Source organism: Rhinoderma darwinii, chromosome 3 (genome assembly GCF_050947455.1).
Source record: "Rhinoderma darwinii isolate aRhiDar2 chromosome 3, aRhiDar2.hap1, whole genome shotgun sequence".
Taxonomy (NCBI): Eukaryota; Metazoa; Chordata; class Amphibia; order Anura; family Rhinodermatidae; genus Rhinoderma; species Rhinoderma darwinii.
In genome coordinates this window covers 364,355,028-364,372,754 of record NC_134689.1, presented here as the reverse complement: position 1 = coordinate 364,372,754, position 17,727 = coordinate 364,355,028, and positions in this window count along the sequence as shown.

The following is a 17,727-nucleotide window of genomic DNA, read 5'->3' as shown; positions in this document are numbered from 1 at the left end:
TCAGAAGGAAAATGTTGTTCAGGAATTATGCGGCAGATGTTACTGCCCTATGCAGTGCCCTCCCCTTCTGGATTCCCAAAGATAAGGGCCTTGAGAACCTTCTTCCAGAATCGGATAAATCGGTCACATTTTCCTGTATACCTGGCCAACACAAACGCATCATACCATGCAGTTTGGGTGAGGCGGACTTAGCGTCTTGTACCATGTTTCGGTCTTACGCATGGCACCGTAGGGCTTAATGACTTGATGGGATAAGTCCACCCCACCCATGAAGCAGTTGTAGTCCACTATGCAGCCAGGCTTGGTGATTGGGGCGATGGATCCAAAAACACAGCGATGACATCAGTGTCAGCGTAAATCTATCATAGTGGAAGGATTTGCACGTCTTCCTTGTTTTGGATCCACTCCTGAAGTTTGGCTTGCAAACACTGAAGTATAATACTGACCAAAACACAACTGAGTGAATGAGGCTTTACTTGACTTTTTTCATGTAGAAGAGGGTAAAAAAAGAGCACAAGCAGGCAAGCCTCATAAATTGAAGAGATGTTGTCAAGGTGGGATTTGAACTTTAAACCCCAGCACTGAAAGGCGATGCTCTAATCACTAAGCTATAGTTTCAGCCAATCACGCAGCTGGCTTTTTGATATATTTTAATCAGCAGGTGGCAAAAGAAGCAGCGCAACTGTATTTCACTTCCATTCTATTCAATGCTCCATTTTACTTCTGGCTTTCTGTAGGACAACTCTTTTCAGCAGGGGTGCTTGCATTTCTATACTATACAAACAAGCAATCTACCCTTATGCTGTATACACAAATCTTGCTGCCATATACTGCACACACAATTCATATCCCTATACATTGTTCCTGTTTCCGTTGTGCTAGGTGCTGCCAAGCCTACCATATGATGGAATGATGATCCGTTCTCCTCTCCCCTGCAAAAGCACGCGATTGATGATCTGTAAGAGTGTATGAAATGGGAGTGCTGCTACTGGCTTGAAAAAGGATAGAGGCCAGTCAACCTCTAGGACAAAAAGACAAAACTGAGAAGTGGACACTGCCACATTTGTAATGGCAATGTACAATGCCCATGAACAATCTCCCTTCCCACATCCACTAGTACCACATCCCACATCCACATACACCATGAGAAGCTTGTTCTGCCTGCTTGTGCCAGTTACTGCATGTCTCCTAAATATAAACTCATAGGTTGATTGGTGCCTATTGAATTGACTGTAGAGTGCGTGTGATTTTGACATTTTTTTAACGTGTAGTTTGAGCTCATCTCTTATTTTTTTGCAGGAATTAATACAATATAGGTATGAAAAATTACATTTTTATGTTTTTTTTCACAAATGAGTTTTGTATAGGACAAACGTTTCATCTACAGTACAAGAAACGAAGTAAATGCACCCTGACATTTTTGTTATCTCTATCTTTAAACACACACGACACCTATTTTGGGGTCTCCTTTTTTTCTCAGTATGGGGTATTTCAGAGGGAAAATGTTGTTCAGGAATTATGCGGCAGATGTTACTGCCCTATGCAGTGCCCTCCCCTTCTGATTTCCCAAAGATAAGGGCCTTGAGAACCATCTTCCAGAATCGGATGAATCGGTCACATTTTCCTGTATACCTGGCCAACACAAACGCATCATACCATGCAGTTTGGGTGAGGCGGACTTAGCGTCTTGTACCATGTTTCGGTCTTACGCATGGCACCGTAGGGCTTAATGACTTGATGGGATAAGTCCACCCCACCCATGAAGCAGTTGTAGTCCACTATGCAGCCAGGCTTGGTGATTGGGGCGATGGATCCAAAAACACAGCGATGACATCAGTGTCAGGGTAAATCTATCATAGTGGAAGGATTTGCATGTCTTCCTTGTTTTGGATCCACTCCTGAAGTTTGGCTTGCAAACACTGAAGTATTATACTGACCAAAACACAACTGACTGAATGAGGCTTTACTTGATTTTTTTCATTTAGTTGAGGGTAAAAAAAGAGCAAAAGCAGGCAAGCTTCATAAATTGAAGAGATGTTGTCAATGTGGGATTTGAACTTTAAACCCCAGCACTGAAAGGTGATGCTCTAACCACTAAGCTATAGTTTCAGCCAATCACGCAGCTGGCTTTTTGATATATTTTAATCAGCAGGTGGCAAAAGAAGCAGCGCAACTGTATTTCACTTCCATTCTATTCAATGCTCCATTTTACTTCTGGCTTTCTGTTGGACAACTCTTTTCAGCAGGGGTGCTTGCATTTCTATACTATACAAACAAACAATCTACATACCATTATGCTGCATACACAAATCTTGCTGCCATATACTGCACACACAATTCATATCCCTATACATTGTTCCTGTTTCCGTTGTGCTAGGTGCTGCCAAGCCTACCATATGATGAAATGAGGATCCGTTCTCCTCTCCCCTGCAAAAGCACACTTTGATTGATGATGTGTATGAAATGGGAGTGCTGCTACTGGCTTGAAAAAGGATATTGGCCAGTCAACCTGTAGGACAAAAAGACAAAACCGAGAAGTGGAAACGGCCATGTTTGTGGTAACTATGCACAATGTACAATGCCCATGAGCAATCTCCCTTCCCACATTCACTAGTAAACCTCAGCTGTATTTATATGTCCGTAGTAAGAGAAACTTTGACCTTAGGGAGAGTGGGAGGCCTATGGAAAGGGACCTGGCTACTAAATGACCCACCCTCGCTGAAAACCCTACCCCTATAGAAACTCCAAACTAGAATAGAATATTTAGGAGTATTTTATTGGAAAGAAGTTGCTTGTGCCCCTTTTGACAGACACCAGCTCATTAGCATATATCGATGAGCAAGGCCTCTGATTGGTTGGTGTGGTTGTTTACTTGTTAGAGAATCACCTTGAAGTGCTGTGGGTTGAAATCCTGCTTTGTCAACATCTGCACCATGAGAAGCTTGTTCTGCCTGCTTGTGCCAGTTACTGCATGTCTCCTAAATATAAACTCATAGGTTGATTGGTGCCTATTGAATTGACTGTAGAGTGCGTGTGATTTTGACATTTTTTTAACGTGTAGTTTGAGCTCATCTCTTATTTTTTTGCAGGAATTAATACAATGTAGGTATGAAAAATTAAATTTTTATGTTTTTTTTCACAAATGAGTTTTGTATAGGACAAACGTTTCATCTACAGTACAAGAAACGAATTAAATGCACCCTAACATTTTTGTTATCTCTATCTTTAAACACACACGACACCTATTTTGGAGTCTCCTTTTTTTTCTCAGTATGGTGTATTTCAGAAGGAAAATGTTGTTCAGGAATTATGCGGCAGATGTTACTGCCCTATGCAGTGCCCTCCCCTTCTGGATTCCCAAAGATAAGGGCCTTGAGAACCTTCTTCCAGAATCGGATAAATCGGTCACATTTTCCTGTATACCTGGCCAACACAAACGCATCATACCATGCAGTTTGGGTGAGGCGGACTTAGCGTCTTGTACCATGTTTCGGTCTTACGCATGGCACCGTAGGGCTTAATGACTTGATGGGATAAGTCCACCCCACCCATGAAGCAGTTGTAGTCCACTATGCAGCCAGGCTTGGTGATTGGGGCGATGGATCCAAAAACACAGCGATGACATCAGTGTCAGCGTAAATCTATCATAGTGGAAGGATTTGCACGTCTTCCTTGTTTTGGATCCACTCCTGAAGTTTGGCTTGCAAACACTGAAGTATAATACTGACCAAAACACAACTGAGTGAATGAGGCTTTACTTGACTTTTTTCATGTAGAAGAGGGTAAAAAAAGAGCACAAGCCTCATAAATTGAAGAGATGTTGTCAAGGTGGGATTTGAACTTTAAACCCCAGCACTGAAAGGCGATGCTCTAATCACTAAGCTATAGTTTCAGCCAATCACGCAGCTGGCTTTTTGATATATTTTAATCAGCAGGTGGCAAAAGAAGCAGCGCAACTGTATTTCACTTCCATTCTATTCAATGCTCCATTTTACTTCTGGCTTTCTGTAGGACAACTCTTTTCAGCAGGGGTGCTTGCATTTCTATACTATACAAACAAGCAATCTACCCTTATGCTGTATACACAAATCTTGCTGCCATATACTGCACACACAATTCATATCCCTATACATTGTTCCTGTTTCCGTTGTGCTAGGTGCTGCCAAGCCTACCATATGATGGAATGATGATCCGTTCTCCTCTCCCCTGCAAAAGCACGCGATTGATGATCTGTAAGAGTGTATGAAATGGGAGTGCTGCTACTGGCTTGAAAAAGGATAGAGGCCAGTCAACCTCTAGGACAAAAAGACAAAACTGAGAAGTGGACACTGCCACATTTGTAATGGCAATGTACAATGCCCATGAACAATCTCCCTTCCCACATCCACTAGTACCACATCCCACATCCACATACACCATGAGAAGCTTGTTCTGCCTGCTTGTGCCAGTTACTGCATGTCTCCTAAATATAAACTCATAGGTTGATTGGTGCCTATTGAATTGACTGTAGAGTGCGTGTGATTTTGACATTTTTTTAACGTGTAGTTTGAGCTCATCTCTTATTTTTTTGCAGGAATTAATACAATATAGGTATGAAAAATTACATTTTTATGTTTTTTTTCACAAATGAGTTTTGTATAGGACAAACGTTTCATCTACAGTACAAGAAACGAAGTAAATGCACCCTGACATTTTTGTTATCTCTATCTTTAAACACACACGACACCTATTTTGGGGTCTCCTTTTTTTCTTAGTATGGGGTATTTCAGAGGGAAAATGTTGTTCAGGAATTATGCGGCAGATGTTACTGCCCTATGCAGTGCCCTCCCATTCTGATTTCCCAAAGATAAGGGCCTTGAGAACCATCTTCCAGAATCGGATGAATCGGTCACATTTTCCTGTATACCTGGCCAACACAAACGCATCATACCATGCAGTTTGGGTGAGGCGGACTTAGCGTCTTGTACCATGTTTCGGTCTTACGCATGGCACCGTAGGGCTTAATGACTTGATGGGATAAGTCCACCCCACCCATGAAGCAGTTGTAGTCCACTATGCAGCCAGGCTTGGTGATTGGGGCGATGGATCCAAAAACACAGCGATGACATCAGTGTCAGGGTAAATCTATCATAGTGGAAGGATTTGCATGTCTTCCTTGTTTTGGATCCACTCCTGAAGTTTGGCTTGCAAACACTGAAGTATTATACTGACCAAAACACAACTGACTGAATGAGGCTTTACTTGATTTTTTTCATTTAGTTGAGGGTAAAAAAAGAGCAAAAGCAGGCAAGCTTCATAAATTGAAGAGATGTTGTCAATGTGGGATTTGAACTTTAAACCCCAGCACTGAAAGGTGATGCTCTAACCACTAAGCTATAGTTTCAGCCAATCACGCAGCTGGAATTTTGATATATTTTAATCAGCAGGTGGCAAAAGAAGCAGCGCAACTGTATTTCACTTCCATTCTATTCAATGCTCCATTTTACTTCTGGCTTTCTGTTGGACAACTCTTTTCAGCAGGGGTGCTTGCATTTCTATACTATACAAACAAACAATCTACATACCATTATGCTGCATACACAAATCTTGCTGCCATATACTGCACACACAATTCATATCCCTATACATTGTTCCTGTTTCCGTTGTGCTAGGTGCTGCCAAGCCTACCATATGATGAAATGAGGATCCGTTCTCCTCTCCCCTGCAAAAGCACACTTTGATTGATGATGTGTATGAAATGGGAGTGCTGCTACTGGCTTGAAAAAGGATATTGGCCAGTCAACCTGTAGGACAAAAAGACAAAACTGAGAAGTGGAAACTGCCATGTTTGTGGTAACTATGCACAATGTACAATGCCCATGAGCAATCTCCCTTCCCACATTCACTAGTAAACCTCAGCTGTATTTATATGTCCGTAGTAAGAGAAACTTTGACCTTAGGGAGAGTGGGAGGCCTATGGAAAGGGACCTGGCTACTAAATGACCCACCCTCGCTGAAAACCCTACCCCTATAGAAACTCCAAACTAGAATAGAATATTTAGGAGTATTTTATTGGAAAGAAGTTGCTTGTGCCCCTTTTGACAGACACCAGCTCATTAGCATATATCGATGAGCAAGGCCTCTGATTGGTTGGTGTGGTTGTTTACTTGTTAGAGAATCACCTTGAAGTGCTGTGGGTTGAAATCCTGCTTTGTCAACATCTGCACCATGAGAAGCTTGTTCTGCTTGCTTGTGCCAGTTACTGCATGTCTCCTAAATATAAACTCATAGGTTGATTGGTGCCTATTGAATTGACTGTAGAGTGCGTGTGATTTTGACATTTTTTTAACGTGTAGTTTGAGCTCATCTCTTATTTTTTTGCAGGAATTAATACAATGTAGGTATGAAAAATTAAATTTTTATGGTTTTTTTCACAAATGAGTTTTGTATAGGACAAACGTTTCATCTACAGTACAAGAAACGAATTAAATGCACCCTAACATTTTTGTTATCTCTATCTTTAAACACACACGACACCTATTTTGGAGTCTCCTTTTTTTTCTCAGTATGGTGTATTTCAGAAGGAAAATGTTGTTCAGGAATTATGCGGCAGATGTTACTGCCCTATGCAGTGCCCTCCCCTTCTGGATTCCCAAAGATAAGGGCCTTGAGAACCTTCTTCCAGAATCGGATAAATCGGTCACATTTTCCTGTATACCTGGCCAACACAAACGCATCATACCATGCAGTTTGGGTGAGGCGGACTTAGCGTCTTGTACCATGTTTCGGTCTTACGCATGGCACCGTAGGGCTTAATGACTTGATGGGATAAGTCCACCCCACCCATGAAGCAGTTGTAGTCCACTATGCAGCCAGGCTTGGTGATTGGGGCGATCGATCCAAAAACACAGCGATGACATCAGTGTCAGCGTAAATCTATCATAGTGGAAGGATTTGCACGTCTTCCTTGTTTTGGATCCACTCCTGAAGTTTGGCTTGCAAACACTGAAGTATAATACTGACCAAAACACAACTGAGTGAATAAGGCTTTACTTGACTTTTTTCATTTAGAAGAGGGTAAAAAAAGAGCACAAGCAGGCAAGCCTCATAAATTGAAGAGATGTTGTCAAGGTGGGATTTGAACTTTAAACCGCAGCACTGAAAGGCGATGCTCTAATCACTAAGCTATAGTTTCAGCCAATCACGCAGCTGGCTTTTTGATATATTTTAATCAGCAGGTGGCAAAAGAAGCAGCGCAACTGTATTTCACTTCCATTCTATTCAATGCTCCATTTTACTTCTGGCTTTCTGTTGGACAACTCTTTTCAGCAGGGGTGCTTGCATTTCTATACTATACAAACAAACAATCTACATACCATTATGCTGCATACACAAATCTTGCTGCCATATACTGCACACACAATTCATATCCCTATACATTGTTCCTGTTTCCGTTGTGCTAGGTGCTGCCAAGCCTACCATATGATGAAATGAGGATCCGTTCTCCTCTCCCCTGCAAAAGCACACTTTGATTGATGATGTGTATGAAATGGGAGTGCTGCTACTGGCTTGAAAAAGGATATTGGCCAGTCAACCTGTAGGACAAAAAGACAAAACCGAGAAGTGGAAACTGCCATGTTTGTGGTAACTATGCACAATGTACAATGCCCATGAGCAATCTCCCTTCCCACATTCACTAGTAAACCTCAGCTGTATTTATATGTCCGTAGTAAGAGAAACTTTGACCTTAGGGAGAGTGGGAGGCCTATGGAAAGGGACCTGGCTACTAAATGACCCACCCTCGCTGAAAACCCTACCCCTATAGAAACTCCAAACTAGAATAGAATATTTAGGAGTATTTTATTGGAAAGAAGTTGCTTGTGCCCCTTTTGACAGACACCAGCTCATTAGCATATATCGATGAGCAAGGCCTCTGATTGGTTGGTGTGGTTGTTTACTTGTTAGAGAATCACCTTGAAGTGCTGTGGGTTGAAATCCTGCTTTGTCAACATCTGCACCATGAGAAGCTTGTTCTGCTTGCTTGTGCCAGTTACTGCATGTCTCCTAAATATAAACTCATAGGTTGATTGGTGCCTATTGAATTGACTGTAGAGTGCGTGTGATTTTGACATTTTTTTAACGTGTAGTTTGAGCTCATCTCTTATTTTTTTGCAGGAATTAATACAATGTAGGTATGAAAAATTAAATTTTTATGGTTTTTTTCACAAATGAGTTTTGTATAGGACAAACGTTTCATCTACAGTACAAGAAACGAATTAAATGCACCCTAACATTTTTGTTATCTCTATCTTTAAACACACACGACACCTATTTTGGAGTCTCCTTTTTTTTCTCAGTATGGTGTATTTCAGAAGGAAAATGTTGTTCAGGAATTATGCGGCAGATGTTACTGCCCTATGCAGTGCCCTCCCCTTCTGGATTCCCAAAGATAAGGGCCTTGAGAACCTTCTTCCAGAATCGGATAAATCGGTCACATTTTCCTGTATACCTGGCCAACACAAACGCATCATACCATGCAGTTTGGGTGAGGCGGACTTAGCGTCTTGTACCATGTTTCGGTCTTACGCATGGCACCGTAGGGCTTAATGACTTGATGGGATAAGTCCACCCCACCCATGAAGCAGTTGTAGTCCACTATGCAGCCAGGCTTGGTGATTGGGGCGATGGATCCAAAAACACAGCGATGACATCAGTGTCAGCGTAAATCTATCATAGTGGAAGGATTTGCACGTCTTCCTTGTTTTGGATCCACTCCTGAAGTTTGGCTTGCAAACACTGAAGTATAATACTGACCAAAACACAACTGAGTGAATGAGGCTTTACTTGACTTTTTTCATTTAGAAGAGGGTAAAAAAAGAGCACAAGCAGGCAAGCCTCATAAATTGAAGAGATGTTGTCAAGGTGGGATTTGAACTTTAAACCCCAGCACTGAAAGGCGATGCTCTAATCACTAAGCTATAGTTTCAGCCAATCACGCAGCTGGCTTTTTGATATATTTTAATCAGCAGGTGGCAAAAGAAGCAGCGCAACTGTATTTCACTTCCATTCTATTCAATGCTCCATTTTACTTCTGGCTTTCTGTAGGACAACTCTTTTCAGCAGGGGTGCTTGCATTTCTATACTATACAAACAAGCAATCTACCCTTATGCTGTATACACAAATCTTGCTGCCATATACTGCACACACAATTCATATCCCTATACATTGTTCCTGTTTCCGTTGTGCTAGGTGCTGCCAAGCCTACCATATGATGGAATGATGATCCGTTCTCCTCTCCCCTGCAAAAGCACGCGATTGATGATCTGTAAGAGTGTATGAAATGGGAGTGCTGCTACTGGCTTGAAAAAGGATAGAGGCCAGTCAACCTCTAGGACAAAAAGACAAAACTGAGAAGTGGACACTGCCACATTTGTAATGGCAATGTACAATGCCCATGAACAATCTCCCTTCCCACATCCACTAGTACCACATCCCACATCCACATACACCATGAGAAGCTTGTTCTGCCTGCTTGTGCCAGTTACTGCATGTCTCCTAAATATAAACTCATAGGTTGATTGGTGCCTATTGAATTGACTGTAGAGTGCGTGTGATTTTGACATTTTTTTAACGTGTAGTTTGAGCTCATCTCTTATTTTTTTGCAGGAATTAATACAATATAGGTATGAAAAATTACATTTTTATGTTTTTTTCCACAAATGAGTTTTGTATAGGACAAACGTTTCATCTACAGTACAAGAAACGAAGTAAATGCACCCTGACATTTTTGTTATCTCTATCTTTAAACACACACGACACCTATTTTGGGGTCTCCTTTTTTTCTCAGTATGGGGTATTTCAGAGGGAAAATGTTGTTCAGGAATTATGCGGCAGATGTTACTGCCCTATGCAGTGCCCTCCCCTTCTGATTTCCCAAAGATAAGGGCCTTGAGAACCATCTTCCAGAATCGGATGAATCGGTCACATTTTCCTGTATACCTGGCCAACACAAACGCATCATACCATGCAGTTTGGGTGAGGCGGACTTAGCGTCTTGTACCATGTTTCGGTCTTACGCATGGCACCGTAGGGCTTAATGACTTGATGGGATAAGTCCACCCCACCCATGAAGCAGTTGTAGTCCACTATGCAGCCAGGCTTGGTGATTGGGGCGATGGATCCAAAAACACAGCGATGACATCAGTGTCAGGGTAAATCTATCATAGTGGAAGGATTTGCATGTCTTCCTTGTTTTGGATCCACTCCTGAAGTTTGGCTTGCAAACACTGAAGTATTATACTGACCAAAACACAACTGACTGAATGAGGCTTTACTTGATTTTTTTCATTTAGTTGAGGGTAAAAAAAGAGCAAAAGCAGGCAAGCTTCATAAATTGAAGAGATGTTGTCAATGTGGGATTTGAACTTTAAACCCCAGCACTGAAAGGTGATGCTCTAACCGCTAAGCTATAGTTTCAGCCAATCATGCAGCTGGAATTTTGATATATTTTAATGAGCAGGTGGCAAAAGAAGCAGCGCAACTGTATTTCACTTCCATTCTATTCAATGCTCCATTTTACTTCTGGCTTTCTGTTGGACAACTCTTTTCAGCAGGGGTGCTTGCATTTCTATACTATACAAACAAACAATCTACATACCATTATGCTGCATACACAAATCTTGCTGCCATATACTGCACACACAATTCATATCCCTATACATTGTTCCTGTTTCCGTTGTGCTAGGTGCTGCCAAGCCTACCATATGATGAAATGAGGATCCGTTCTCCTCTCCCCTGCAAAAGCACACTTTGATTGATGATGTGTATGAAATGGGAGTGCTGCTACTGGCTTGAAAAAGGATATTGGCCAGTCAACCTGTAGGACAAAAAGACAAAACCGAGAAGTGGAAACTGCCATGTTTGTGGTAACTATGCACAATGTACAATGCCCATGAGCAATCTCCCTTCCCACATTCACTAGTAAACCTCAGCTGTATTTATATGTCCGTAGTAAGAGAAACTTTGACCTTAGGGAGAGTGGGAGGCCTATGGAAAGGGACCTGGCTACTAAATGACCCACCCTCGCTGAAAACCCTACCCCTATAGAAACTCCAAACTAGAATAGAATATTTAGGAGTATTTTATTGGAAAGAAGTTGCTTGTGCCCCTTTTGACAGACACCAGCTCATTAGCATATATCGATGAGCAAGGCCTCTGATTGGTTGGTGTGGTTGTTTACTTGTTAGAGAATCACCTTGAAGTGCTGTGGGTTGAAATCCTGCTTTGTCAACATCTGCACCATGAGAAGCTTGTTCTGCCTGCTTGTGCCAGTTACTGCATGTCTCCTAAATATAAACTCATAGGTTGATTGGTGCCTATTGAATTGACTGTAGAGTGCGTGTGATTTTGACATTTTTTTAACGTGTAGTTTGAGCTCATCTCTTATTTTTTTGCAGGAATTAATACAATGTAGGTATGAAAAATTAAATTTTTATGTTTTTTTTCACAAATGAGTTTTGTATAGGACAAACGTTTCATCTACAGTACAAGAAACGAATTAAATGCACCCTAACATTTTTGTTATCTCTATCTTTAAACACACACGACACCTATTTTGGAGTCTCCTTTTTTTTCTCAGTATGGTGTATTTCAGAAGGAAAATGTTGTTCAGGAATTATGCGGCAGATGTTACTGCCCTATGCAGTGCCCTCCCCTTCTGGATTCCCAAAGATAAGGGCCTTGAGAACCTTCTTCCAGAATCGGATAAATCGGTCACATTTTCCTGTATACCTGGCCAACACAAACGCATCATACCATGCAGTTTGGGTGAGGCGGACTTAGCGTCTTGTACCATGTTTCGGTCTTACGCATGGCACCGTAGGGCTTAATGACTTGATGGGATAAGTCCACCCCACCCATGAAGCAGTTGTAGTCCACTATGCAGCCAGGCTTGGTGATTGGGGCGATGGATCCAAAAACACAGCGATGACATCAGTGTCAGCGTAAATCTATCATAGTGGAAGGATTTGCACGTCTTCCTTGTTTTGGATCCACTCCTGAAGTTTGGCTTGCAAACACTGAAGTATAATACTGACCAAAACACAACTGAGTGAATGAGGCTTTACTTGACTTTTTTCATGTAGAAGAGGGTAAAAAAAGAGCACAAGCAGGCAAGCCTCATAAATTGAAGAGATGTTGTCAAGGTGGGATTTGAACTTTAAACCCCAGCACTGAAAGGCGATGCTCTAATCACTAAGCTATAGTTTCAGCCAATCACGCAGCTGGCTTTTTGATATATTTTAATCAGCAGGTGGCAAAAGAAGCAGCGCAACTGTATTTCACTTCCATTCTATTCAATGCTCCATTTTACTTCTGGCTTTCTGTAGGACAACTCTTTTCAGCAGGGGTGCTTGCATTTCTATACTATACAAACAAGCAATCTACCCTTATGCTGTATACACAAATCTTGCTGCCATATACTGCACACACAATTCATATCCCTATACATTGTTCCTGTTTCCGTTGTGCTAGGTGCTGCCAAGCCTACCATATGATGGAATGATGATCCGTTCTCCTCTCCCCTGCAAAAGCACGCGATTGATGATCTGTAAGAGTGTATGAAATGGGAGTGCTGCTACTGGCTTGAAAAAGGATAGAGGCCAGTCAACCTCTAGGACAAAAAGACAAAACTGAGAAGTGGACACTGCCACATTTGTAATGGCAATGTACAATGCCCATGAACAATCTCCCTTCCCACATCCACTAGTACCACATCCCACATCCACATACACCATGAGAAGCTTGTTCTGCCTGCTTGTGCCAGTTACTGCATGTCTCCTAAATATAAACTCATAGGTTGATTGGTGCCTATTGAATTGACTGTAGAGTGCGTGTGATTTTGACATTTTTTTAACGTGTAGTTTGAGCTCATCTCTTATTTTTTTGCAGGAATTAATACAATATAGGTATGAAAAATTACATTTTTATGTTTTTTTTCACAAATGAGTTTTGTATAGGACAAACGTTTCATCTACAGTACAAGAAACGAAGTAAATGCACCCTGACATTTTTGTTATCTCTATCTTTAAACACACACGACACCTATTTTGGGGTCTCCTTTTTTTCTTAGTATGGGGTATTTCAGAGGGAAAATGTTGTTCAGGAATTATGCGGCAGATGTTACTGCCCTATGCAGTGCCCTCCCATTCTGATTTCCCAAAGATAAGGGCCTTGAGAACCATCTTCCAGAATCGGATGAATCGGTCACATTTTCCTGTATACCTGGCCAACACAAACGCATCATACCATGCAGTTTGGGTGAGGCGGACTTAGCGTCTTGTACCATGTTTCGGTCTTACGCATGGCACCGTAGGGCTTAATGACTTGATGGGATAAGTCCACCCCACCCATGAAGCAGTTGTAGTCCACTATGCAGCCAGGCTTGGTGATTGGGGCGATGGATCCAAAAACACAGCGATGACATCAGTGTCAGGGTAAATCTATCATAGTGGAAGGATTTGCATGTCTTCCTTGTTTTGGATCCACTCCTGAAGTTTGGCTTGCAAACACTGAAGTATTATACTGACCAAAACACAACTGACTGAATGAGGCTTTACTTGATTTTTTTCATTTAGTTGAGGGTAAAAAAAGAGCAAAAGCAGGCAAGCTTCATAAATTGAAGAGATGTTGTCAATGTGGGATTTGAACTTTAAACCCCAGCACTGAAAGGTGATGCTCTAACCACTAAGCTATAGTTTCAGCCAATCACGCAGCTGGAATTTTGATATATTTTAATCAGCAGGTGGCAAAAGAAGCAGCGCAACTGTATTTCACTTCCATTCTATTCAATGCTCCATTTTACTTCTGGCTTTCTGTTGGACAACTCTTTTCAGCAGGGGTGCTTGCATTTCTATACTATACAAACAAACAATCTACATACCATTATGCTGCATACACAAATCTTGCTGCCATATACTGCACACACAATTCATATCCCTATACATTGTTCCTGTTTCCGTTGTGCTAGGTGCTGCCAAGCCTACCATATGATGAAATGAGGATCCGTTCTCCTCTCCCCTGCAAAAGCACACTTTGATTGATGATGTGTATGAAATGGGAGTGCTGCTACTGGCTTGAAAAAGGATATTGGCCAGTCAACCTGTAGGACAAAAAGACAAAACTGAGAAGTGGAAACTGCCATGTTTGTGGTAACTATGCACAATGTACAATGCCCATGAGCAATCTCCCTTCCCACATTCACTAGTAAACCTCAGCTGTATTTATATGTCCGTAGTAAGAGAAACTTTGACCTTAGGGAGAGTGGGAGGCCTATGGAAAGGGACCTGGCTACTAAATGACCCACCCTCGCTGAAAACCCTACCCCTATAGAAACTCCAAACTAGAATAGAATATTTAGGAGTATTTTATTGGAAAGAAGTTGCTTGTGCCCCTTTTGACAGACACCAGCTCATTAGCATATATCGATGAGCAAGGCCTCTGATTGGTTGGTGTGGTTGTTTACTTCTTAGAGAATCACCTTGAAGTGCTGTGGCTTGAAATCCTGCTTTGTCAACATCTGCACCATGAGAAGCTTGTTCTGCTTGCTTGTGCCAGTTACTGCATGTCTCCTAAATATAAACTCATAGGTTGATTGGTGCCTATTGAATTGACTGTAGAGTGCGTGTGATTTTGACATTTTTTTAACGTGTAGTTTGAGCTCATCTCTTATTTTTTTGCAGGAATTAATACAATGTAGGTATGAAAAATTAAATTTTTATGGTTTTTTTCACAAATGAGTTTTGTATAGGACAAACGTTTCATCTACAGTACAAGAAACGAATTAAATGCACCCTAACATTTTTGTTATCTCTATCTTTAAACACACACGACACCTATTTTGGAGTCTCCTTTTTTTTCTCAGTATGGTGTATTTCAGAAGGAAAATGTTGTTCAGGAATTATGCGGCAGATGTTACTGCCCTATGCAGTGCCCTCCCCTTCTGGATTCCCAAAGATAAGGGCCTTGAGAACCTTCTTCCAGAATCGGATAAATCGGTCACATTTTCCTGTATACCTGGCCAACACAAACGCATCATACCATGCAGTTTGGGTGAGGCGGACTTAGCGTCTTGTACCATGTTTCGGTCTTACGCATGGCACCGTAGGGCTTAATGACTTGATGGGATAAGTCCACCCCACCCATGAAGCAGTTGTAGTCCACTATGCAGCCAGGCTTGGTGATTGGGGCGATGGATCCAAAAACACAGCGATGACATCAGTGTCAGGGTAAATCTATCATAGTGGAAGGATTTGCATGTCTTCCTTGTTTTGGATCCACTCCTGAAGTTTGGCTTGCAAACACTGAAGTATTATACTGACCAAAACACAACTGACTGAATGAGGCTTTACTTGATTTTTTTCATTTAGTTGAGGGTAAAAAAAGAGCAAAAGCAGGCAAGCTTCATAAATTGAAGAGATGTTGTCAATGTGGGATTTGAACTTTAAACCCCAGCACTGAAAGGTGATGCTCTAACCACTAAGCTATAGTTTCAGCCAATCACGCAGCTGGAATTTTGATATATTTTAATCAGCAGGTGGCAAAAGAAGCAGCGCAACTGTATTTCACTTCCATTCTATTCAATGCTCCATTTTACTTCTGGCTTTCTGTTGGACAACTCTTTTCAGCAGGGGTGCTTGCATTTCTATACTATACAAACAAACAATCTACATACCATTATGCTGCATACACAAATCTTGCTGCCATATACTGCACACACAATTCATATCCCTATACATTGTTCCTGTTTCCGTTGTGCTAGGTGCTGCCAAGCCTACCATATGATGAAATGAGGATCCGTTCTCCTCTCCCCTGCAAAAGCACACTTTGATTGATGATGTGTATGAAATGGGAGTGCTGCTACTGGCTTGAAAAAGGATATTGGCCAGTCAACCTGTAGGACAAAAAGACAAAACCGAGAAGTGGAAACTGCCATGTTTGTGGTAACTATGCACAATGTACAATGCCCATGAGCAATCTCCCTTCCCACATTCACTAGTAAACCTCAGCTGTATTTATATGTCCGTAGTAAGAGAAACTTTGACCTTAGGGAGAGTGGGAGGCCTATGGAAAGGGACCTGGCTACTAAATGACCCACCCTCGCTGAAAACCCTACCCCTATAGAAACTCCAAACTAGAATAGAATATTTAGGAGTATTTTATTGGAAAGAAGTTGCTTGTGCCCCTTTTGACAGACACCAGCTCATTAGCATATATCGATGAGCAAGGCCTCTGATTGGTTGGTGTGGTTGTTTACTTCTTAGAGAATCACCTTGAAGTGCTGTGGCTTGAAATCCTGCTTTGTCAACATCTGCACCATGAGAAGCTTGTTCTGCTTGCTTGTGCCAGTTACTGCATGTCTCCTAAATATAAACTCATAGGTTGATTGGTGCCTATTGAATTGACTGTAGAGTGCGTGTGATTTTGACATTTTTTTAACGTGTAGTTTGAGCTCATCTCTTATTTTTTTGCAGGAATTAATACAATGTAGGTATGAAAAATTAAATTTTTATGGTTTTTTTCACAAATGAGTTTTGTATAGGACAAACGTTTCATCTACAGTACAAGAAACGAATTAAATGCACCCTAACATTTTTGTTATCTCTATCTTTAAACACACACGACACCTATTTTGGAGTCTCCTTTTTTTTCTCAGTATGGTGTATTTCAGAAGGAAAATGTTGTTCAGGAATTATGCGGCAGATGTTACTGCCCTATGCAGTGCCCTCCCCTTCTGGATTCCCAAAGATAAGGGCCTTGAGAACCTTCTTCCAGAATCGGATAAATCGGTCACATTTTCCTGTATACCTGGCCAACACAAACGCATCATACCATGCAGTTTGGGTGAGGCGGACTTAGCGTCTTGTACCATGTTTCGGTCTTACGCATGGCACCGTAGGGCTTAATGACTTGATGGGATAAGTCCACCCCACCCATGAAGCAGTTGTAGTCCACTATGCAGCCAGGCTTGGTGATTGGGGCGATCGATCCAAAAACACAGCGATGACATCAGTGTCAGCGTAAATCTATCATAGTGGAAGGATTTGCACGTCTTCCTTGTTTTGGATCCACTCCTGAAGTTTGGCTTGCAAACACTGAAGTATAATACTGACCAAAACACAACTGAGTGAATGAGGCTTTACTTGACTTTTTTCATTTAGAAGAGGGTAAAAAAAGAGCACAAGCAGGCAAGCCTCATAAATTGAAGAGATGTTGTCAAGGTGGGATTTGAACTTTAAACCCCAGCACTGAAAGGCGATGCTCTAATCACTAAGCTATAGTTTCAGCCAATCACGCAGCTGGCTTTTTGATATATTTTAATCAGCAGGTGGCAAAAGAAGCAGCGCAACTGTATTTCACTTCCATTCTATTTAATGCTCCATTTTACTTCTGGCTTTCTGTAGGACAACTCTTTTCAGCAGGGGTGCTTGCATTTCTATACTATACAAACAAGCAATCTACCCTTATGCTGTATACACAAATCTTGCTGCCATATACTGCACACACAATTCATATCCCTATACATTGTTCCTGTTTCCGTTGTGCTAGGTGCTGCCAAGCCTACCATATGATGGAATGATGATCCGTTCTCCTCTCCCCTGCAAAAGCACGCGATTGATGATCTGTAAGAGTGTATGAAATGGGAGTGCTGCTACTGGCTTGAAAAAGGATAGAGGCCAGTCAACCTCTAG